Here is a 23,910-nt window from a genome sequence, read left to right as displayed (position 1 = left end):
GAGTGTTAGTGTGAGTGTGTGTGTGTGTGTGTGTGTGTGTGTGTAAAAGGAAACAAAATCAGAAGCCCTCTAGTGATCCTGCAAGGGGTGTGTGTGCGTGTGTGTGTGTGTGTGTGTGTGTGTGTGTGTGTTTGTAAAAAGGACATGAAGTCAGATGCCTTCCAGAGATTCTGCAAGGGTATGGGTATGCATTTGGCTGTGTGTGTGAGTGTGAGTGTGAGTGTGTGTGTGTGTGTGTGTGTGTGTGTGTAAAAAGGACCCGAAATCAGAAGCTCTGTTTGTGAACCCTGGCTCTATTCCTTAGTGTTCCTTATCTCTCAATTTTGGATGCCCAGATACCTGAGGGTGTCATGATCTTGTGTTGGGGTTCTAACGGCAAGGACAGAAGTTAGGCCACACCAGGCACTCCAAAGGAGAAAGATGACACTTTGTGGTCCCCTAGATAGTTCGTATCAGAAACCCACAGGGGCAGTTTTGCTGTGTTCTGTAGGGTCACTGTGAGTCAGAATCGACTCAGCGACAGTGAATGTGGTTGAGTGTTTGAGCACAGTTCCTTTCATCCTCTGTGCAGGCATCTCTGTTTTAGAGGAGTTAGGTCAGTCCCATGTATTAGACTCTCCTTCAGAGCAACTGGGCAGGTGTGTGTCTGCGTGTTTCTACTGTCATCTTGTTTTTCTCATTCAAGGGATGTGGAGAGCAGGGTTCTTCAAATCGGTTTAAAGAGAGAAAGGAGATTAAAAAGAGAACAAAGAAAAGGAGGGTGAAAAAGGATTGGAGCGGGGGTCTGATGAGAAGAGGGCGTTGCTCAGGCTTCTAAGGCTGTCAATCAGCCTGGTAGCCAGCTGTGAACTTACCTGGTGCACCTCCAAGATCCCAGAATCCCTAGTTGACAGTGGAATTTGCATAGCGAACTTGCTCATTGAGCCGAGCCGGAGGCCTCTGTCTGCAGAAGAGACCAAGCCCTGTGCTGCAGCTCCTGCTCCCATCTGCAAGCAGTGGGGTCCAGATGCGGGTCCTGTGTCTGCTTCCTGTTGTAAAAGGCAGTGTTGGGACAAGTAGCCTTCTACTGAGTCTCTCCTCCGTCTACGCAGTCGACCCCCTTACCTGGGGGAGCAGGCTCCAGGCTTGCTGTGGCCAGCTAATAGCAAGTAGTAGGCATAGCGCTAATGAAGAGAGGAGACAATTGGGCAGAGGGCCTAAACCTGCTGAGCGCCATGGCCCCTGAGACACTGGCGAGCTGTTGGCTCCCAGCTCCCTGTCCCTGACTCTTACCTGCCTCCCTCTGTCGAGTTCACTCTTGAATTTCAGTCTCCATGCAATCTCACCCAGCCTTGCTGCCTGACTGGAGAGGGAGCCTGGAGGCTGTTAGAATGGCGCTGCTCAGGCTCTTTGGGCTAAAAAGTCTGACGTGGGCCAGCAGCTCCATGAAGTTCCCTCCCTCAGGCAGTTTTCTGCCTCTCCATCCCCCTTAGTCTCCCTGCAGGCCTGGCCCTGGGCCCTGACCTTCCACTTGCTTCCTTATCCAACATGTGGAGGGCTGGCTCTTGCCAAGTACACACATGGGTGCAGACATGAGAGATCCCACTCTCTCCTGGAAACCAGGAGGTCTATAAACAAGGGCACAGCTGAGGCCTGTTCTTACCCAAATCATGTGCATCCTTCTCTCTGCCCTCTGCCCTGGGGTAGAGACAAGGGCTCTGGGAAGACCGGCCACACCATCACTATGGGGCATGGCCCGATGGTGCTGGTGCACAGAGCACTGGGCAGGCAGGGCTCCCTACAGGCCCTTGCACCATGTGGGGCTACAGAAGGGGAGAAAGGCAGAAGAGTGCTGCCAGGAGCCAGCTGCACTCTGGCAACGTGGGGTCCTCTGGGCTGGGCCACTGAGGTGGGGTGCTAAGGCTGTGCTCCCCTCTCCCTCTCCCCAGGTGTGTGGTTGTGCTCTTCAATCCCCGGAAACACAAGCAGCACCACATCCTCAACAGCTCCAGGTAAATGGGCTCTGGGGCTTTGGGGAGTGCCACCTTTCCCCAAGGATGGCCAGAGAGGTGCCACCTGCTTCTCTGTGGCATTGGGCCCTGTTGGGCCCTAGGCCTGCAAGGGAAGCAGCACAGGGAGGGCGGGTTTGCTGCCCTTGTTTTGAGAGGGGACTGTGAGAGGCCAGGCCTGGGCCAGGCTGCCAGTGCCCCTCTTGAGCCTGCCCCCATTCCTTTCAGGAAAACCATCACTGCCTTTGCCTTCTCTCCTGATGGCAAGTACCTGGTCACCGGCGAGGTGAGTGAGGAAGGAAGCTCAGGCACTGCAGAAGGGGTGGCCTGGCCTTAGCAGAGAGTGACAGCCTGCGCCCCGCATAGGACTGGTGCCAAGTTTGACTTTCTGTACTGGTGTCCACTTTGGGTGTTTGGTCTGCCCTAGAGCAGTGTTCTTAGGCTGTAGCCTGCGTCAGAAGTGCTATGGTGGCCCCGTAGTACAGACTGCTGGCTCTCTGGCTAAGCAGGTCTGGGTTGGCTCTCTTCAGTTTGCAATGCTAACAAGTAGTTCCCGATGAGGCTGAAGCTGCCAATTTGGGAACCACATTTTGGAAAACACCTTCTTAAAACATTCCTTATCCCTGCTGGTCACAGTGTGGAACAGGGCTGCCCTCCCATAGACTTGCCCTGGAGGCTGTGGGAGCAAACCGCAGGAGTGGTGGTTCTTGCCCATGCAAATCACGCCAGGAGCCCATCCCTGAGAGTCCCTGTTCCCCAACACTGATCACATTCCCTCCGGGGGTGTCCTTGATTCATGTGCAGGCACATTAGGTTAGGTGTCCTTCATTTATGTGCAGGCTCTTGTCCAGTGGCTGGGAAGGCCAGGCCTCCGTGGATGGGGAGGGAGCTGGTTGCCTCTGGCCTTTACTTCGGGGTCTTCGTCCCCGCAGAGTGGACACATGCCTGCTGTGTGGGTATGGGACGTGTCGGAGCGCAGCCAGGTGGTGGAGCTTCAGGAGCATAAGTATGGCGTGGCGTGTGTGGCCTTCTCACCCAGCGCCAAGTACATTGTCTCAGTGGGCTACCAGCATGACATGATCTTCAATGTCTGGGCCTGGAAGGTGAATGGGCTGCTGGCCTCAGGACAGGCAGGGCTGGGAGGGGAGCCAAGAAACTGCTGACAGGTGGCCTTCACTTCCACCTGCTGGCCTCAGTCCCTTTCTAGAGAACTCTGAGCAGAAAGGAGCAACTGGGTATCTAGGATGCTGAAGAAGGGGCAGAAGGAGAGGTCAAGTTCACAGCTTGTCTAACCTCCTTCAGTGTGTAAGTTTCTTTTCCCTCAGCTCCTAGAAGCAGAGCCTTGATTTCCCTTGACTTTCTCTCCAGAAAAACATTGTAGTGGCTTCCAACAAGGTGTCCAGTCGGGTGACAGCAGTATATTTCTCTGAGGACTGCAGCTACTTTGTCATTGCAGGCAACCAGCACATCAAATTCTGGTACCTTGATGACAGCAAGACCTCAAAGGTGAGGCAGCAAGTAGCCACCAGGGTGGGGTCTGCCCAGATCTGTTCCACCTGCGCCCACTTCTGCATGCTCAAAAGCCCCTTGGAAGTCTCAGCTGGGCCAGGTGCTATGTCAATCTGCAAGGGAAGCCTTTTCCCTCTCTCCCCAGGGCCTGCTTTTCAGGGGGTAGCCTGCAGGGTGGGTGAGTGGGTGGGTGGCACCTGTGGTGTGCCTCCACAGGTGAATGCCACTGTGCCCCTGCTGGGCCGCTCCGGGCTGCTGGGGGACCTGCGGAACAACCTGTTCACTGATGTAGCCTGTGGCTGCAGGAAGAAGGCTGACAGCACCTTCTGTATCACATCCTCGGGGCAGCTGTGTGAGTTCAGTGACCAGAGACTGTTGGACAAGGGGGTGGAGCTGAGGGTAAGTGAATGCTTTGTCGGCACCCTCCCGTCTGTCACCTCCAGGCTCCGGGGGTCCTGGGGCTAGCAGCAGGGTCTGCATGCACGCTGGGGGAGGCCCCAGGCGGAGGAAGCTGTTTGGGGACCTCTCTGCTCGCTCGCGCTCTCTGTCTCTGCCTCTTCCTCTGCTTTCCTCTTCTGCTCAGCACAAAGACAGCATCACAGTAAGTATGCTGGCCCTGTCCGCTGCCTCTGCTGCCTTTCTCTTGGCCGGCCTTTTCTGAGTGTGTCTTTGCCTAAACCTCAGGTGCCTTATAAGGCTTGCTGACTCCTTCCCCCGAAGTGCACGGGGCTGTGGGCCCTCTGGCCAGCTGCTGTTAGAGGGAGGGGCATTAAGGGGCTCTGGCCAGGGCAGCTGGCCTGCCTTGCACTTGTCCTTACCTATTGGCTCATGGCTGTTGAGGTGTCGGGTGAAGGAGTGGGCAGACACCCTTGCTGACTGGGCTTTCTGTGCTCACAGACCACAGTGGCCCACTGCATTCTCGGTGAGCCAGGACTACACCTTCTGTGTCTGTGTTGACAGCACCATGCGCCTTTTCAGCCCCTCCAACCTGCACTTCCTCAGCACGCTGCCCCGGCCCCATGCCCTGGGGACAGGCATTGCCAGCATCACAGAGGCCAGGTGAGCGGTGTGGGTGGGCCCCTGAGTCCTGTCAGAGCCCCACTCTGTGCCAGGCCATCCTTGGCATGCTGCAAGGAGAGGAGGGCACACATAGACCTCTGGGAAGACCCTTGCAGTCAAGCACAGGTGGTTCTTTCAGCATTTCTTGCTCACTGTGGGCATCCATGGTAATCTGAGTCTGCCGTGTGGTAATGCATTGTCCTGTAAAGACCACAGCTAGGACATACAGGCAGTTCCTTAGGGTTTCTGAGAGATACTGGAAACCTGATGGAGCAGGCCTTTCTCCCTCAGGGTGGTCCTGGGTTGCAGCTGCGGTAGGAGGGGCTTAGTGTAGCCTCGGGCCTTGGGTTAGGTGTTTGCAGGAAGTGAAGTTTTGCTCTGGTTTCAGTGCTGTCAGGAAGCGGGGCAGTTCTGCAGTTGGGTAGATTAATTTCTCTTTCAGGGCAGGAGGGGACTAAATCTGCATTTGGTAGGAAATGAGATATGACCATGGTTGTGGCTTGCACAGTGTCCTTCCTTGTCCTCTGACGTGAGTCTAGAAGGGCCTGACATCTGCTTGGCTGCATCACGGCCACACACTGTCCACGCCTGACGTTGGGGGCTATGAAATAGCTTGTGTTCTTTTGGAGAGCCCCATGGCAAGGAATGCCAGGCCAGCCGCTGCGTTCTTTCTCCATTGACTGCTGGCCAACCTGCTGCTCCTCCCTTGAGTGCCCCATTTCATTAGCGCTCACTCACCAGTTTGCCCTGTCTGCCCTGGACACCCTGCCCCCCTCTTTCCTCAGTCGCCTTTTCGCTGGAGTGGCCAATGCGAAGTATCCGGACACCATCGCCTTGACCTTTGATCCTGCAAACCAGTGGCTGTCTTGTGTGTACAATGACCATAGTATTTATGTCTGGGATGTGAAGGACCCCAAGAAAGTGGGCAAGGTGTATTCAGCTCTGTATCATTCCTCCTGCTTCTGGAGTGTAGAGCTACGTGGGCCAGGTCTGCTGAGACTGACCATGTTTCCTGGGCTACCATTAGGAGCTGGAGTTCCTCAAGTGTGGAATTTGTTTCCTCCAGCACCCTTGCTCCCCCAGCAGTGCCACTGGGTCCCTTCGTATCTGTTAATTGGCTCTGAGGATGGGAGGGGATTTTAGTGCTGACTCATCTCAGACATTTTTCAGTATGCCCCTGTGCAGTCTAAGCTTTGCCTCTTTGGACATGTTCCTGAACTTGACCAAACCTTAGTTTCTGCAATTGTGAAATGACATACCTGATGCATTTGATTTTTACGAAAAGGAGACAATGTAAGTGGGAGATTTAGAATGCCTAGTACTTGCTAGGTGCTTGGTTAATGTATATTCCTTTACTTGTTAAAGACAAGAGCTAATCATTATGACTTGCTTGCTCTGGGATAAGCCTGGGGCTAAGTCTTGACCAACCTTTTCTCTACTCTCATCCCGTCCCATCTCTGTGGGCAGCCAAGGTCTAACCCAGGTCGCTCTGGTCCTTGTGCTCCTCCAGGTCTACCCTGAGGTGAAGGACAGTCAACAGGCCTGCCTGCCCCCGAACTCCTTTATCACCTGCTCTTCTGACAGCACCATCCACCTGTGGAATACAGAGAGCTCTGGGGTGCATGGCTCCACCCTGCACCGAAACATCCTCAGCCACGTGAGCCTGGTGCCCCCATACCACAGTCTCAGGATCTGAGTCTCCAGACCAGACTGTCCCAGATGTTTCTGCAAGTGTATGAGTGTGAGTGTGTGTGTGTTTGTGTGTGTGTGTAAAAAGGACCCAAAGTCAGAAACCCTTTACAGTTTCTGCAAGAGTGTGTGTATGTTTGTGTTTGTAAAAAGGACATTAAGTCAGACACCCTCCATAGATTCAGAAAGTGTTTGTTTGTGTGTGTGTGTGTGTGTGTGTGTGTGTGTGTGTAAAAAGGGCACGAAGTCAGAAGCCCTCTAGAGATTCTGCCATGGTGTGTGTGTGTGTTTGTGTAAAAAGAACAAGAAGTCAGAAGCCCTCTAGAGGTTCTGAAAGGGTCTGAGTGTGAGTGTGTGTGTGTGTTTGTAAAAAGACACGAAGTCAGAAGCCCTCCAGCGATTCTGCAAGAATGTTTGTGTGTTTGTGTAAAAAGGAAACCAATTCAGAAGCCTTCTAGAGTTTCAGCAACGGTGTGTATGTGTGTGTGCCTGTAAAAAGGAGAAGAAGTCAGAAGCTCTCCTAAGATGCTGCAAGGCTATGAGTGTGAGTATGTGTGTGTGTGTTTAAAAAGGACACGATACCAGGCGCCCTCTAGAGATTCTTGAAGATTTTGTGTGGGTGTGAGTGTAAAGGACACAAAGTCAGAAGCCCTCCAGATATTAGGAAAGGGTGTGAGTGTTTGTTTGTGTGTGACTAATTAAGACACGAATTCAGAAGCCCTCCAGAGATTCTGCAAGGGTATAAGTGTGAGTATGTGTGTGTGTATAAAAATGACACGATGTCAGAAGCCCTCTAGAGATTCTGCAAGGTTGTGTGTGGGTGTGTGTGTAAAGGACACGAAGTCAGAAGCACTCAAGAGATTCTGCAAATGTATGAGTGTGTGTGTGTGTGTGTGTGTGTGTGTGTGTGTAAAAAGAACGAAGTCAGAAGCCCTCCAGAGATTCTACAAGGGTGTGAGTGTTTGTGTGTGTGTGTGTAAAAAGGACACGAAGTCAGAAGCCCTCCAGAGATTCTCCAAGGGTGCATATATGTGTCTGTGTGTGTAAAAATGAAACAAAATCAGAAGCCCTCTAGTGATTCTGGAAGGATGTGTGTGTGTGTGTGTCCTAAAAAGGACACGAAGTCAGAAGCCCTCCAGAGATTCTGTAGGGGCATGAGTGTGTGTGTGTGTGTGTGTGTGTGTGTGTGTGTGTGTGTTTGTGTAAGTAAAACCTACAAAGTCAGAAGCCCTCCAGAGATTTTGCAAGTGTTTTTGTGTGTATGTGTGTGTAAAAAAGACATGAAATCAGACGCCCTACAGAGATTCTGCAAGGGTGCGTGTATGTTTGTGTGTGTAAAAATGACACGAAACTAGAAGCCTTATAGAGATTCTGGAAGTGTGTGTGTATGTGTGTTTGTGTTTGTAAAAAGGACATTAAGTCAGAAACCCTCCAGAGATTCTGAAAGTGTGTATGTGTGTGTGTTTGTGTGTGTGTGGGTGTGTGTGTGTTTAAAAAGTACACGAAGTCAGAAGCCCCCTAGAGATTCTGCCATGGTGTATGTGTGTGTGTGTTTGTGTAAAAAGGACACGAAGTCAGAAGCCCTCTAGAGATTCTGCAAGGGTCTGAGTGTGAGTGTGTGTGTGTGTGTGTGTGTGTGTAAAAAGGACACGAAGTCAGAAGCCCTCCTGAGATTCTGCAAGATTGTGTGTGTGTTTGTGCAAAAAGGAAACCAAATCAGTGGCCTTCTAGAGATTTGCAAGGATGTGTGTGGGTGTGAGTGTAAAGGACACGAATTCAGAAGCTCTCAAGGGATTCTGCAAGTGTATGAGTGTGTTTCAAAAGGATACGAAGTCAGAAGTCCTCCAGAGATTCTTCAAAGGTGTGAGGTTTTGTGTGTGTCTGTCAAAAAAGGACATGAATTCAGAAGCCCTCCAGAGATTCAGCAAGGGTGCGTGATTGTGTGTGTGTAAAAAGGACAGTAAATCAGAAGACTACTAGAGATTCTGCAATGGTGTGTATGTGCATGTGTAAAAAGGAGAAGTCAGAAGCCCTCCAGAGATTCTGCAAGGGTGCGTGCAAGTATGCATGTGTGCGTGCGAGTGTGTAAAATGACACGAAGTCAGAAGACCTGCAGATATTCTGCAAGGGTGTGTGTGCGTGTGTGTGTACAAAGGACACGAGGTCAGAAGCCCTCCAGGGATTCTGAGAGAGTGTGAGTGTGTGTGTGTGTGTGTGTGTGTGTGTGTGTGTAAAATGGACACGAAGTCAGCAGGCCTCCATAGATTCTGCAAGTGTATGAGTGTGTGTGTAAAAAGTACACAAAGTTAGAAGCACTCTAGAGATTCTGCAAGGGTGTGTGTGTGTGTGTGTGTGTGTGTGTGTAAAAAGGACACGAAGTCAGAAGCCTTCTAGAGTTTCTGCAAGAGTGTTTGTGTTTGTAAAAACGACATTAAGTCAGACACCCTCCAGATACTCAGAAAGGGTGTGTGTGTGTGTGTGTGTGTGTGTGTGTGTGTGTGTGTGTAAAAAGGACCCAAAGTTAGAAACCCTTTACAGTTTCTGCAAGAGTGTGTGTGTGTTTGTGTTTGTAAAAAGGACATTAAGTCAGACACCCTCCAGAGATTCAGAAAGTGTTTGTGTGTGTGTGTGTGTGTGTGTGTGTGTGTGTGTGTGTGTGTGTAAAAAGGGCACGAAGTCAGAAGCCCTCTAGAGATTCTGCCATGGTGTGTGTGTGTGTTTGTGTAAAAAGAACAAGAAGTCAGAAGCCCTCTAGAGGTTCTGCAAGGGTCTGAGTGTGAGTGTGTGTGTGTGTTTGTAAAAAGACACGAAGTCAGAAGCCCTCCAGCGATTCTGCAAGAATGTTTGTGTGTTTGTGTAAAAAGGAAACCAATTCAGAAGCCTTCTAGAGTTTCAGCAACGGTGTGTATGTGTGTGTGCCTGTAAAAAGGAGAAGAAGTCAGAAGCTCTCCTAAGATGCTGCAAGGCTATGAGTGTGAGTATGTGTGTGTGTGTTTAAAAAGGACACGATACCAGGCGCCCTCTAGAGATTCTTGAAGATTTTGTGTGGGTGTGAGTGTAAAGGACACAAAGTCAGAAGCCCTCCAGATATTAGGAAAGGGTGTGAGTGTTTGTGTGTGTATGACTAATTAAGACATGAATTCAGAAGCCCTCCAGAGATTCTGCAAGGGTATAAGTGTGAGTATGTGTGTGTGTATAAAAATGACACGATGTCAGAAGCCCTCTAGAGATTCTGCAAGGTTGTGTGTGGGTGTGTGTGTAAAGGACACGAAGTCAGAAGCACTCAAGAGATTCTGCAAATGTATGAGTGTGTGTGTGTGTGTGTGTGTGTGTGTGTGTGTGTGTGTAAAAAGGACACGAAGTCAGAAGCCCTCTAGAGGTTCTGCAAGGGTCTGAGTGTGAGTGTGTGTGTGTTTGTTAAAAGACACGAAGTCAGAAGCCCTCCAGCGATTCTGCATTCTGCATCATTGCATGTAACTGCGTAAGTTGGAAAGGAACTTATGGGCTAGTGTTGGACTTATGGACTTGAGTTGGACTGGCCTGGGATATTTCCTTGAAATAGAAATACTATAATGACTTCTTGATAGAAAACTATTTATTGCACATATATGAGTGGCACTTGATTTGTGTCTCTAGTCAGTCTGGCTTACATCCAGTTCACTGCCATCAAGTTGATTCCAACCCTTAGCAACTCTATAGGACAGGGGAGAGATATCCCTGTGGGTTTCCAATACTGGAACTTTGTATGGGAGCAGAACTGCTGATCTTGTGTTGAGCAACCCAACTGGGTTGGTTCTGACGCATTATGTTTGTAACCACTATACCACTAGGGCTCAGCTGTGCCTTATTCCTCAAAGTGACATCTTTTAACACTGGAAATTGGTCTTCAGCAAGATCTACCAGTGTACTCGGTCATATGACTTATTTTCTTTTTACACTGTTTTGATTGTGATGTGAGGGAAAATCTACAGAGTAAATTGATTTTCCTTACAATTCATGCAATGTTTTATGATATTGATTGCAATACCTACAACGCAATACTACTTTTCCTATTCCCTCACTTTGTTTGCCGTTTCCATTGGTCTTTCGTTCCCATTCCTTCCTGCCTTCTGAGTAACTCCCTGACAAATGCTGGGCTCTGAATTGTACATCGTTGACAGTATAGGTCTCCTATTTGGGGGCTGAAAGTTGAGCCATGGAGGTGAGGTCAGGTGTCAAATGGGAATTCCACTAGTGCCTATCATATCCTAAGGTTAGTCTTCTTATTTTGAGTTCTACATTTCCCCCAGTTGATCCAGGGCCTACTACTGTGAGCACTTTCAGAGCAATCTGCAGTGAGAACCCTATGGTATCTTGGTCTTCTGGACTCAGCGCTGTGGAGCCTGGGCTTCATGTGGTCAGTGAATCCCTTTCATCTTCTTTTGATGCTATCTGTGTAATTCTGTATTTTGAATTTCTCTTCAATTTTTTCAGCTAGTGAAATGCACATGCTTTTCATTTTTGCTGTCCTCATTCCAGGTCTTTGCAACTTTTAATATAATTCTTTATTCCATCTCTTTTAATTCCCCTTTGAAATTTTGTGTTCAGCTTCTTTATTCAGCGTCTTTACTTCATCAATTATTTCTATATTTCTCTCTCTTTTTCGTACTTCATCATTTCTTTCATTGGCTTCAGCTACTCCACATTCAAGGTGACATCCATTTTGTCTTTTCTTTAGTTTCTATCTTTTTAATTATCTTTGAATTTCTTTATTTATGATGTTCTTGATATTATTGCAGAACTCGTATCATCTCAGGTGATTTGTGTTCAATGTGTCAACTTTCTTCTTGAAGTATCCTCTAATTTAGATGAGATATACTCAAATTCATACTTTGACTCTTGGGGACTTGTTTTAATTTTATTTGAATTCGAGTTCAATTTGCCATTGATGGCTTGTTCCACAGTTGGTCTCCAGTCTCTTGACTGATGATATTGAACTTCTTTATACCGTAAATACTTGAGTATAAGCCGAGTTTTTTCAGCACATTTTTTATGCTGAAAAAGCACCCCAGATTTGGGGGGTAAAATTAGTTGCCTTGGGTTATACTCGAGTATATATAGTAGTTTATTTCAACAGATGTAGTTGATTTAATTCCTGTGTATTTCTATCCAATATACATGATCCATGTCTATGGTTACTGTTTACATCCCTGAAAAATAAATCTTCAATCAATAAGCCATCCTTATTGGAAAATTCTATCATGAGATCTCCCATGTGGCTTCCATCCCCATGGCCATATTTTCTAACTAGTGATCCTCCTCCTTAGTTTCCAGTTTTTGCATTCAAGTCATCAGTAATCTTGATTGCATGTTTCATCAATTTCAGACTGAAAAGGTTGGTAAAAATCCTCAATGGCTTTATTGTTAGCATTAGTGGTTGGTGTGTCAATTTGAATAATAACTTTATTAATTATTCATCCTTGTAGGTATAATATATCCTACACCTAACAATGGTGAACATTGGAATCGATGTTGAAACATTCTCTTTTTTAACATGAAAGTCATCCATTCCTTTCAAATTTGTTACTCTGGTATGTAAACCATATTATTATGACATTCAAAATGGCCAATACCAGTCTATTTCAGTTCAATAACACCTAGAGTGTTTGATCTTTATGTGTTCCATTTTTTCATGGCTTCCAATTTTTCTAGATCCATATTTCATGCATCCCATCTTCTTGTTAGTGGTTATTGCAGTACTGCTGTTTCTTCTCATTTTGAGTCATTGCCACATCAACAAATATAGGTCCTGAAAACTTTATATCACTAAGGTCAACTCTACTTTGAGGAGACAGCTCTTCCCCAATTATATTTTGAGTGTCTTCCAACTTGAGGGGTTCATCATCCTGCACTATATGAAAAAATATTCCACTGCTATCAATGTGCTCCACAAACACCACTATTTTTTTCAGATGTAGATTGGCAGGTTATTCTTTCTAGTCTATTTAGCTTGTAAGCTTTTCTGAAAATTTTCCACCACGGGTAACTATGCTTGTGTTTGAAATACCAGTGGTATATCTCACAGGATCATGGTGACTTTCAAGTTATGATAGTGCAAGAACCTGACAGTCTGACAACTTGGCATGCTAGCCTAATTCAGAATGGCCAACACATCTCTCTTCTTGCTTTCTCTAGTTTCTGTAGACCACTGTACCTGAGCATACATGGCTTAGGAGGTTGTGGAGTTAATTCTTGCTTCCTGGAGTAACCCTTAACCAATGACCGATAGGAGTTGTTGGACAAATAGCTACACTCCCTCACATTATGGGCAGAATAACTAGTGGATTTTCTACAGTGTCTCCAGTAAGATTAACCTCCAGTTGCCCACAATTTTAAATTGTTTGATAATGTACTTTTCATTGGCTGCCTTCTTTCCCTTGTCTATTTCTCATTTCCTTATTGATATCTCCCCCAAAAATGGCTTAATTAAAACCTTTGTCTCAGAATCTAATCCTATGGGGAACCCAAACTCAATCATACAAGACATTTGTCAAATCATGGACTTAGTGGTTATATCTATTATATGTGTAGGTCATGGAAGAGAACAATTCATACCATCACTTTGAATAGTCATTCAGAGTGCCAACTGGGTCCCCAGCATAGATCCTGGACATCAAAACTCACTGTTTCCTGTATCATAACACTTCCTTTTAGACTTCTGTCATTCAAAAAACTCAACAACTAGCTTGCTGTCTCACTTCAAATTTTGAAGTGGGCAAATATGGCTATGTTTTCATTGTGTGTTTAGCACTGGACAAATCAGCTTTGACCAGGAAGGTGAAGTCATGTGGGAAAAAAAAAACAAAAACACTAGCAGCTGTGTGTTGTGGAAGAAAACCCTGTGGATGAAGTGCAATTTTTAGGGAACAGAGACCAGCAAGAGAAACCAATAAATGTCCACTGTTCTGATGTTAAGGAGAACCCTGGTGAGGCAGTAATTAAGCACTTAAGGGCTAATCAATCAGCAGTTCAAACCCACCATCTTCCCCAAGGAAGAGTTACGATGTGGCAGTCTGACCCCCTTAAGATTTACATTTGTTACCACTACCAACTGATCTGAGAGGGATAGCATTAGGGAATCCTGGATAGCATTCTTAACGAGCTCTAATGGCAGAGTGGACTCCTCATTGAGCTCCTAACCACAAAGTAAGTGGTTCTAACCTATCAGTCGGTCCAAGTGAGAAATATGAGTTTGTCTGCTCTGGTAAAGATTTAAGCCTTGGAAAATGAAAGGGTGAAGTTCGATTCTATCTTGTAGGGTCTCTATGAGTCAGCTTCAACACAATGATAATGAGTTTGCTTTGGAATTTTGGGATAGAATAGGAGAAATATGTGCAACAAAGTTTAAACTTATTTTAAAAGTTCAGGGGTATTGCTCAGAGAGAGATTCTTGGAACCCACAAGACTGTTGTCCTTAGGCACCTTCAGATCTGGAACTGAACTCACTCCCTTGGCTCAATCTTCAGCCAAACAATAGGTAGATCTATAAGGTAAAAAGTAACACTAATCAACTATTTGAATCAAAAGGATATAATTTATTCAAAGATCAAGTTCAGAAGGATCAGGAAAGAAGGGGGAATGGAAACAGGAAATACAAGGAGGAAGTGCGATAAGTGATATTACGTTGAGCAGACTGCAGTCAATATCATGAAGCAAAATATGTGTGAACTGTCAAATGGAAAACGGATGTATTCTGTAAACCTTCACCCAACTCACAATAAAGAGATTTTTTTTCAGCCTTGGAAACCTATGAGGCAATACTATTCTGTCCTATAGGGTACCCATGAGTTGAAATCAACTCAGTGGCAATGGGATATTGATGCTGATGCTTTCTGCCAATTCTAAAAAATAGGGTTATTAGCAATTATTGTGGAAATAGCATGAATGAGACTATATAAATGGGGTTGGTTACAGATAAATTCTTTTAAATGTTAAAGGATAAGTGATTCAGGATGGACTTACCCAAAAAGAGAAAATTATTGCAAGATTTTGTTCCAGGGATAAAATAAAAATAGGCTTCCTGTGGGTAAGACTTAAGCCTATAGATATGGAATTTAAGGAACTGGTATTCCATAATGGTCACCTTCCAGACACAATCACTCAAGACAAAAAGTGGGTGTATAAACAAATGAGGTGATGAAAGCTTATGGAGCCTAGCTATCAAAAGATAAAGAGTCTAGGGTTTTAAAGACTAGAAGGTTCACATGTGGCCATCTAACTCAGAAGCAATAAAGCGCACATGAAAGAAGCACACCAGCCTGTGTGATCACAAGATGTAGAAGGGATCAGGTATCAGGCATCAAAGAACAAAAAAATCATATCATTGTGAATGAGGGCGGGTACAGTTAGGAGATCCAAGATCTATCTGTAGGCAACTGGACAACCCCTTACAGAAGGGTCGCTGGGAGGAGATGAGCCAGTCAGGATGCAGTGTAGCAACGATGAAACATATAACTTTCCTCTCGTTCCTAAATGCTACCGCGCCCACTATCATGATCCCAATTCTACCTTACAAACCTGGCTAGACCAGAGAATATACACTGGTCCATAAAGGAACTGGAAACACAGGGAAACCAGGACAGATGACCCCTTCAGGACCAGTGCTGAGAGTAGCAATAACAGGAGGGTGGAGGAAAGGTGGGGTAGAAAAAGGGATCTGATTACAAGGATCTACATATAACCTCCTCCATGAGGGAGGGACAACAAAAAAGTGGGTGAAGGTAGATGTCGGACAGTGTAAGATAGGACAGAATAATAATTTATAAATTATCAAGGGTCCATGAGGGAGGGGGAGGGGGTAGGAGGGGAAATGAGGAGCTAATACCAAGGGCTCAAGTAGAAAGCAAATGTTTTGAGAATGATGATGGCAACAAATGTACACAGTGGATGTATGTATAGATTGTGATAAGAGTTGTAGGAGCCCCCAATAAAATGATTCTTTTTAAAAACCTCAAAGAGCAAAACACACTATGGTTTATTGTACATCAATGATACTTAAATAAAACTACATAAAAGAGCAGAAAAAGAAATGGAATTTAAGGTAAAGAAAGTATTCCCTTTGAAGACCATATTGCAAATATATATTTAGGCAGGCAATTAGATAAAGACATTTTAAGTCTTGGCTTCTATACCTGCCATCTGTCTGTTATGAAAAGTATAATTAGCAACTAGAATCTCTCATACAAAATCAACTCAATATGGTCTTTCTGGTCTGACCACCGTGGTGTTCTACTCTGCTTTGATGGAGCTCATCATATCATGGCTCTATAACAAGATTGAGGAGTTATTTGCATCCTTATGTGGAAGGTAAATCTGTTTGGCCATTCTGTTAGACTAGTTCATTTTCTTTCCTACCATCCCATCTGCCATTTTAATTCAAAACAAGGAGAAAGCATGTATGTGCCTTTTGAGGAAGGAGAAGATTTTGGTGTGGAAGAAATTCTCTTCTAGACTGCAAGGTAAGTATTTACCCCCTCTAGCCCTGTTGGAGGAGGGGAAAAGGAAGAGAGACAAGGCAAAGAGAACAACCTAGTTAGCTTCATGCCTCCTTACTTTACCTGGGGATTGAGGGGAATATCAGTGACTATGGACCTGTTGTGCTCCCCATTTGGAAGCATGAAGAATAGAGGCTGCCAGGCAGAGCAGCCCTCTGGGAAGTCACTGAAGACAAACATATAGAGAGTGCCATCAAGTCTACTGTGATCCATGGAGACCTTATATGAAATGGAATGGAGTGCTGTCTGATCTTGCACCATTGTCACACATTCCTGAATGTTGAAGTCCATTGTTGCAGCGATTAGGTCAATCTGCCTCAACAAGGATCTTCCCTGTCCCTCTATTTCATCAAATATGATGTCTTCCTCTAGGAATTGTCCACTGATACTGTGTCCAAAACACATTAGTCAGTCAGTGTTCTCTTGTGGTCCATAAGGTTTTCTTTCAGTAATTTTTGGAAGTGGACTGGCAGGCCCCTCTTCCTTGTCTGTCTTAGTCTAGAAGCTTCACTGAAACCTGTCCACCATGGGCAGTCCTGCTGGTATTTGAAATTCTTGGAACAGAGCTTCCAGCATCATAACAATACACAAACCATTATAGTACAACCAACTGACAGATGAGTGGAGGATATCTATCTATCTATCTATCTATCTATCTATCTATCTATCTATCTATCTACCTATCTACCTATCTACATATATATATATATATATATATATAGAGAGAGAGAGAGAGAGTAAAACTGGCAATGCAGTCTGATTAGGCAGTATTCTGATGATCTGCTGCTAACAGAAAGTATCCCCACAAATAACATCTTAAAGTAATGACAATATCAATTTTGTTCACAAATCTGCAATCTGGGCAGAGCTCAGTGAGGACACTAGTTTTGGCTTCATCAAGCATTAGCTGGGGTAGCTCAAAGGACAGAGGCTACAGCTCTCTTAAGACTCACTCCCTCACACGACTGATACTTCTTTTGGTTGGAGCTCAAGAAGAACCCTATATGTGACATTTTCATTTGGCTTGGTCTTCCTTGCAATATCCTGACAGGGTCCCAATGGTGAACAACCCAATACGACAAGGTTGAAGTCACAGAGCAACACTTCTGCCATAGTCAAAGGCCTGCCAAGATGCAAGGAAGAGGGAAAGCAGGCCCTGTTTCTGGAAAAATGAACACAAACTCATCTTGTAACAAGAGAATGTGCGATGTGCAACATTAGGACAGTCATCTTTGAAGGACACAACCTGCCACGAGCCAAGATACAGAGACAGATTTCTACGAAAGCGAAAGGGCAGGACTTAGACTTAAAGATAAAGCCACAGACTTCATAGGACAAGAGCAATAGGGAGACAAGCAAAGGAAAGCTCTAGGACGCGAGCCTAACATGGCTAAAGATAGGGACAATGTCAGGACTGAACTGGAAGCAAGCAGACACCTGTGCAAGGCAGAACCCGTGAAGTTGTGAGTGCCTTCAAGGCTAAGTCAAAGTACCTTGGGGCGTGAGAAGGGAAGGAGCAGGAGAAGGAATTAATGGGTAGGTTTATGGAATTTGTAAGTCTGGGGCCAGAGCATCAGGAATAGCTGGGTTCTGGCACTCAGTTGATACCATCAGAGTTTGAACCTTTTCCTTTCAGTGCTGTTTCCTTTTGAGTTTCACGCAGGTTTCCTGATGACAGCTGTAGTTTTATCTAGAAGCTCAGGAATTCTATTAGAGAGAGGCTCTTTCCTTTCTAATCATTGGTGGTACTATCAGGTAAGCATTGGATTGCTAACTGCAAGGTTGGCAGTGCTACCCTACCAGCTACCTCATAGGGAAAAAGATGGAACTTTCTGCTCACATAAATATTTACAGTCTGAGAAACCCCATAGGGGCCTTCTATGATTCAAAATGGACTCATTGGCAATGGGGTAATTGTTTCTGGGGCATTTTTTAGGGTTAGATATCATTAACCTTGCATGAGTCACATACTGAGTCTGACCCAGTCCCTTTGGACAGAGGAAAGTCATGCCCTGACTAGCCAGGCCTGGAGCTGGCAGATTGGGTCAATGCCAGCAGAAGCATGGAGATGGAGCATGGTGGAAGAGTGATCCCAAAGATACAAGCCATGTGCTGTGAGTGGAAGAAGGGCAAATGAATGCTGCATTAATTAACCAGTCATTGACAAAATGAGGTTGCATAACAAATGGCTCCAAAACCCAGCAGTTCAACAAACAGCCCAACCCCTTCCCTCCCACACACACAGTTCTTAAAATTCAGGATCAGGGAGATTAACTGGAACTTTGAACTTGGCACTTCAGGGCTTGGAAGAGGTGACAGTGCATGTAAAGGCCTTGGGGCAGGAGAGATCTTGGTGTGACTGAAAGCCCAGAAGAAGACTAATTTGGGGGAGGTGAGATAATAGGAATGGAGGTTTCAGTGAGCATTTCCTTGAGAGCCTTCAAGCAAAAGCGATTTTTCTATATTCATGTTTTAGAAGTAGATCTCCACCCATTGGGTAAAGCTTTGGGTATTGGATTGGTGTCGGGTATGCAGGGAAAAAATAAATGGGCTTGTTATGGATTAGGAGCCTGTGGTAGTCACCTAATCTTGTGTCAAGTTAAGGATTAGGAGTGTAGGCGTGGAGTCTAGGCTGCCAATCTGGAGATAGTCAGTGAGATTTTTATGTGGGCATAGCCTTCTCCTGAGAACTCTGAGAAATCTGGTACTTCCTCCTTGGCGGTGGAAGACACCTCTCTCTCTCTCTCTCTCTCTCTCTCTCTCTCTCTCTCTCTCTCTCTCTCTCTCTCTCTCTCTCTCTCTCTCTGCTACTCCTTGGGAGACATTGCAGAAGGCAAGCCAAATGGATGTGACCAGACCTCTGAAGCCAAAGAAGCCTCAGAGAGATCGCTGCCAGCATTGAGATTCTTACAATGCCACTGGATCCACAAGACTTTCCACCCATTGGCCTGTGATTATCCTGCATTCAGCATCACTGCACATGTTTTATGGGTCTGAAATGGAATTTATAGATTGGTATCAGACATATGGGCTAATATCAGACTTATAGATTTGATCTGCACTGGGCTGGGATGTTTGCTTAATGTACAATTACTGTTTGATATAAAACTCTCTCTCTGGATTTATAAGGTAGAATTAGACCAGAACATGTACTCTGGTACAGACAGGAGCTGGAAACACAGGGAATCCACGACAGATGATCCCTTCAGGACCAGTGGTGAGAGTGGCAATACCAGGAGGGTGGAGGGAAGGTGGGGTAGAAAGAGTGAACTGATTACAAGGATTACATAAAACCTCTGCCCTGGGGGATGGACAACAGGAAAGTGGTGGAAGTGAGATGTTTGATGTGTAAGATATGACAAAATAATTTATATATTATCAAGGATTTATGAGGGAAGGGGTGGAGGATGGAAGTGGGGAAATGAGGAGCTGATACTAAGGGATCAAGTAGAAAGCAAATGTTTTGAGAAGGATGAGGGCAACACATGTACAAATGTACTTGACATACAATGGGTGGATGGATGGATGGATGGATGGATGGATGGATGGATGGATGGATGGATGGAATGACTGTGATAAGAGTTGTATGAGCCCCCAATAAAATTATCAAGGGTTCATAAGGAGTGGGGAGTGGGGAGGGAGGAGAAAAATGAGGAGCAGGTGCCAGGGGCTTATGTGGAGAGCAAATGTTTTGACAATGATCAGGGCAATGAATGTATAAATGTGCTTTATAATGGATGGATGGATGGATTGTGATAAGAGTTGTATTAATCCCTAATATAATGATTAAATAATAGGGAAATGATTTTTAAAAACCACCAACTCTCTCTCATACACATGAGTCTCCCTCAATTTTCCTCTAGCATACCCAGACTAATACACAGTTCGCCCCTGTCCTATAGGGCCGCTATGAGTTGGCATGGACTTGAGGGCAGTGGGTTTGTTAGGGCTTTGGAGTTCAGCAGGCCTTTGTTGGTGTGTTTGAGTCTATTTTTGTAGCTGTTGTTTGCAGGTCAGTGGCTCATCTTCCAGCACTCTATAGGACCATATTTTGTTGTGACCCATAAGGCTTTCATTTGTTAATATTTGGAAGTAGATCACCAGGTCTTTCTTCCTAGTCTGCCTTAGGCTAGAGCAGTGGTTCTCAATCTGTGGGTTGTGACCCCTTTTGGAGTCCAGCGACCTTTTAACACGAGTCACCCGATTCATGGCAGCAGCAAAATTACAGGGGTGGTATTTCTCTCTCTTTGGCCACCCATGAACTGATAGGCAAGCAGCGGTCACAAAGGGTCTTAAGCCAGCTCTCCCGCTCCTGAGTCGTCCTGCAAAGTGGGATAAAGATGACGGGGATGGGGAGGGAAGGGGAGGGATGTCCTCCACTTTGGTGGCTTTAGGAACTTGGACTGGTTGTCTTTCCTGGTCATGCCATATTTCCTGAAATCTTGGGGAAAAGAACCCATTCTGTTGGGGGAGGGAGTAAGTCTTTTATGTATGCTGGCTTACTAGTGGCCCTGTAAAGTCACACATCAATTTTATCTAACCCTAACCCTAACCCTAACCCTAACCCTAATCCTAACCCTAACCCTAACCCTTACCCTTACCCTTACCCTTACCCTTACCCCGATAGCAGAAGACCCCACCAGTAAGCCAGCCTGTGGTGGTGGTGGTGAGCCATTTATTAGTATATAATGTCTGGCTCTACATTTTGCCAGACCTGTTAGATTGACTAAGGGCCCTTGTGGCATAGTGGTTACAAGTTGAGCTCACATCCCAAAGGCCAGTAATTTGATACCACCATCAGCCCTGTGGCAGAAAGATGGAGCTTTCTGCTTCCATGGAGTTAGTCTTGGAGAGTCACAGGGACAGAGCTACCCTGTACCGTAGGATCCTGTTCAACAGGGTCCCTCACTATGAGCTAGTATTTACTTGATGGCCATGAGTTTAAGGGCCATTTTGGCTTCCTTTTCAAAGGACCCTCATTTAGTGAACTGACTCTTTCTGGTCAATCCTTTCCTCTGACTGTGGTCTGAATGTAGCACCTCACCTGGGGAGTGAAGAGGTCTGAAGCTTGGAGCTGCCTCCCAATGAAAGAAAGTAAACCATGATAGTTCATAAAGGCACTTGTGCAAATTGTTAACCACCAACCTTGGCTTAATTCATTTTTTATTTGGATAGAAAGTACTCTAATTATGTTGATGACAAATAAACCAAACATATATATGTGGATACATACATACACACACACACACAAGACGGATGTTTAGGGGCATCTACCCAGCTCTGTCAGAGAGATTTGTCCCAGGTTTGGGCATAGGAGTCAGTCTTCTTGCATTTCAGTGTCTGGCTCTGTAACTGACCTTAAGCCACGTGACCTTGATGAGATTGCTTAACATCACTGAGCCATTTTGGCAACACCGTGTATCAGGGTTGTGAAGTGTCACTGGGTAAGTCCTGATACATGATGGGGGAGGGAATAAGCCAAAATAAAGCATACAAGGGTAATGACCATGGCATTCTCTCCAGTGTGGGCCTCAGAGCAGCTCTGGTTCTAGAAAATCCCACAGAAATAATTTTACCAACCTGGGCCTTCAGCCCTCACACCAAACTTAACACGTTTCTAATCCACACGATGTTTACAACTTTGGGTTCTCATCCCTCTACTTCTTCCAAGAGACCAAGGAGAATGGAGTGTTTGAGCAATATCCAGGCTGCATGACCATCTTTCTCAGTTCTTAACTCACCTTTTCCTCTCTCAAGCACAACTTTAATGTTTCCATGAGTGTCCGTGGCTATGATAAAGAATATGTGTTATGGGAGGTAATCAGGGCCTGCGTGTTCCATAAAACAGTTGCCAAAGACTCTTTACAGATAGGTAATGGTAGGCCCATATGTTTTACTTACCTATTGCTACTTAGTGACTTTCAATCCCACTCGGTGTATTATTTGCTCATAATTTTGTAATTTGAGGAAGGTTTGGCTGGGGCAGCACATCTCCACTCCACGTGGCATTGGCCAAACCAGCTCAAGCAGCGAGACCTGGCAAGATGGGTTTGCTTTGGTTCATAGGTCTAGGGCCTGGGTTCTTGCTGTTGCATTGGCTCCCCAATTTCCCTCCATGTGATCGTATCATGTGCTTGCCTTTAGCTTCCTCACATCAGGGTGATTTTCAAGATAGATTTTTCTGTCAGGATAGTTGGGCTGTAGGCCCATTGACAAAATCCCTTAAAGGGATTAAATTGAATGCACAATTTAATGCATGACTGCCAAATATCCCCCAGAGCTCACAAGTTGAAACCACAAGACTTCTCCCAAAGAGAGGTTCCTTGTAGCTTTTGATTGTCATCTAAGTCCCTTTTGCTTTTCCACAATAATGTCTGGGTTGCTTTATCAATCATCTTCTTTCTTTTTATGTAGCACTATCTCTGGCTGTTTAGTCCAAGCCAATGCAGTTCCTTCCCAAAGTTACTGGGTTTCCCTTGCACTGGATTACATGATGCATTCCATTTTATGAAAGCCATGTCCCCACGTCTCTTTGAAATGGGACCCTCTCTGTTTTAGGCTGCAATTCAGCCTATTTAGGCTGTAGCACAGCCTTCTGGAGACTCTTAGAAAACCTTTTGTGTACACGAGACTGTCTACAAGGCACTGGATTACATTCTTTTGTGATCTTAGTACAGGGCATGAAAGCTATCTTTTTTATCTGATCCAACGCAGAAGCCATGCTCATGCCATTCCTATTATGGGACATTATTTTTTTGGCAAGAAAGACTTGGGGTTGAAAAATAGGTTTTGTTAGGCAGATAGGCAGGAATGAGATGTCCATTGACGCATGCTCAGGAGAACCAAGCATAGAACAAAAGCCTAGGTTTTCCCACTGGTGGGTACGGATGGGCGTTAAACCTGGATCAGCCCACCTGGGCCAGGTGATTGCAATTCAGCCAATGGGATCGACTTGGGGTCATTCACCATACCTCCCCCCGGGAATCCTTGAAAAGGCAGGAGCGAGGGGGAGAAAGGAAAAACTGGGGACAGGAACTGGGGAGAGAACTTGAGAAAGAACTTGAGGCAGGACATTTTTTGGAGTAAAACTTAGGAGAGAGATCTTTGCGTGACCTCGAGCAGTCTCTGCCAGGCTGCATGGTGGGGAGGAATCCTAGGGGTGCCGCGTAAAACCTGAAACTTCTTTTAACTTTCATTAAACTCACTTGGATCACGAGCCAGGCTTTGGCGTGAATTCTTTCTCATGCAAAGCCAAGAACTGAGATGTAACTCTAGCCCGGAGAGAGATCTTACAGTTTATATTTAAGTCCAGCATGTCCCTGCTCCTTCATAGTTCATATTTTCTGCTAAAAAAAACACACAACAAAACCCCAAACAGAAGTAATTCTTTAGCTTTTCTTCACCCTTCTGTAGTTTATAATTATTTGTCTGTTGCCTCCATTGTCAATGACGCTGAGAGTTCAGATTCTAGATAAAGCAGAAGAATGTCACTGCCACCCAAAATAGTTGTTCTTAGTGTTAGTTGGTGCCCAATCAATCCCTGCCCATCCACTCACTTGCTGCCATTGAGTCAATTCTGACTCATGGCAGCGGAGTATACTTGCCCTGGTAGGTTTCTGAGACTATACATCTGTACAGTAGAAAGCCTCAGCTTTCTCTCTCAGAGCAGCTGGTAGTATTGAACTGCTGACCTTATGGTTAGCAGGACAATATGTTACCAGGGATCCTTTTCAAGACTGTGCCCTTTCAGAAACAGATCACCAGGCCTGCTTTCCTAGGAACCTGTGGGTGGGATTGAAACATCAACCTTTTGGTTAATATGCAAGTGCTTAACCAATGGGCTTTATCCTGGTTTGGAAAACCTAAGTCACTGGTCTTGTGCCTAAAGAGTCACTTTCAATGACCCTGGCTTGTTTCATGGGAAGGGCCAGTTCGGGCTCCCGGACAGATGGTGGGGTAGGATCCTTATTTAGTAGGGACATATTGGGTGGGGCGGCAGGGAAGTGTGTGTGTGCTGTATGTGTGTGTAATCTGCATCTTTAACAAATGAGAAACACTGGCCCCAATTGTCCTCTGCCTCTCTTGTTGCTGCCTTTTTTTGGGATTTTTCTGGCTTTTAGCAGCCCTGGAGG

This window comes from Tenrec ecaudatus, chromosome 13 (genome assembly GCF_050624435.1).
Source record: "Tenrec ecaudatus isolate mTenEca1 chromosome 13, mTenEca1.hap1, whole genome shotgun sequence".
NCBI lineage: Eukaryota > Metazoa > Chordata > Mammalia > Afrosoricida > Tenrecidae > Tenrec > Tenrec ecaudatus.
This window is presented reverse-complemented; position numbering follows the sequence as displayed.